The sequence below is a fragment of the Mustelus asterias genome, chromosome 7, assembly GCF_964213995.1.
Source record: "Mustelus asterias chromosome 7, sMusAst1.hap1.1, whole genome shotgun sequence".
In the NCBI taxonomy this organism is placed as follows: Eukaryota; Metazoa; Chordata; class Chondrichthyes; order Carcharhiniformes; family Triakidae; genus Mustelus; species Mustelus asterias.
The window spans coordinates 135,357,630-135,359,165 of NC_135807.1; positions in this window are offsets into that span (position 1 = coordinate 135,357,630).

The window sequence follows — 1,536 nt, forward strand, 5'->3', positions numbered from 1 at the left end:
TCCTGGATAATGAGTGTACAAACTTTTGCTGCCAATTTGTTTCAACTGCTTTTTTTCCCTCCCGAGGGGAGCTCATACTAAACAGTCAGGAGGACATTGCCAAGTTAAAAAAAAACACAGAGAAAGGAAGCTTTGTGCATTCAAAGTGGCCTGGAGGAGGGTTTTGCAAAAAAAAAGCAATTTTATTTGTAAAGAGAGAGGGAGAATGAGAGAAAGCGGGGGGGGTGGGGGCAGTCATTCTGTCCTATTTTCTCGAGTGAGAGTGATGGAGTTCTCATGCTTTAATGTGATTTAAAGCATCACATGCTGCTGGTGAACCGGTTTGCCAAATTCATTTTGTTCCTGCCCCTCTATCCACCAATTAATGTTATTTCACATAGCGTGAAGTTACAAATGATTTCCAGCTGGTGTCACCAGAGTTGCGTGGAAAATAGTTTTCACAAAGGTTGAGGAGTGATAGAGATCTATCTACAAGATGGTGAGCGGCAAGGACAGAGTGGATAGTCCAATACTCTTTCCTAGGGTAGAAAAGTCAAGTACTAGGGGACATAGGTTTAAGGTGTGTGGGGAAAAGTTTAGAGGAGATGTGAGAGACAAGTTTTTTTCACAGAGGGTGGTGAATCTCTGGAACGCGCTGCCCGGGGAGGTGGTGGGAGCAGGTACGATAGCGGCGTTTAAGGGGCAACTAGATGAATACATGAATAGGATGGGAATGGAAGGATACAGACTCCATAAGTGCATAGGGTTTTAGTTTAGGCAGGCATCATGATCGGCACCGGCCTGGAGGGCCGAAGGGCCTGTTCCTGTGCTGTACTGCTCTTTGTTCTTTGTTTGTAAAGAACCACAGGTTTCTTTTTAATAAAACAAGGATTAAAACACAACAGTGTGACTGAAAATTGTCAAACTACTTTGTGCTGTTAACTTACATTATATTCAACTATTATTCAACAATATATTTTCTAATTTTATTTTCCTGTGCTGGCCGACCTACATCATCTCCCGATCAAGCCACGTCTAGATTCTAAAATTCGCACCCTTGTTTTCAAATCCCTCCACAGCCTCACCTCTCCCTATCTATGTAATCACCTCCAGCGCAGCAACCCTCCCAGACAAAATGCTGGAAAATCTCAGCAGGTCTGACAATGTCTACGGAGAGAGAACAGAGCCATCGTCAGGGCCCTCTGAGATCTAACAGCCTTGTACATGCCCGATTTTAATTGTCCCACCATTGGATAGATGCTTTCAGCTGCTCCAGTCCTAAGCAATTCCCTCCCTAAATTTCCCCACTGCTCTTGCTTCAAGAATCCTCAAATTCTTGACCAAACTTTTGCTATCTGCCCTAATATCACTTGAAGTCATTTGGTATCCATTTTTGCTTTTTGTAAAGCTCCTGTAACAAACTTTGAGACAATTTATGTTAAAGGCATCACATTAATACAAGTTGTCATTTCCCACAGCACGGTGGCACAGTGGTTAGCACTGCTGCCTTGCAGCACCAGGACCCGGGTTCAATTCCGGCCTCGAGTCACTGTCTGT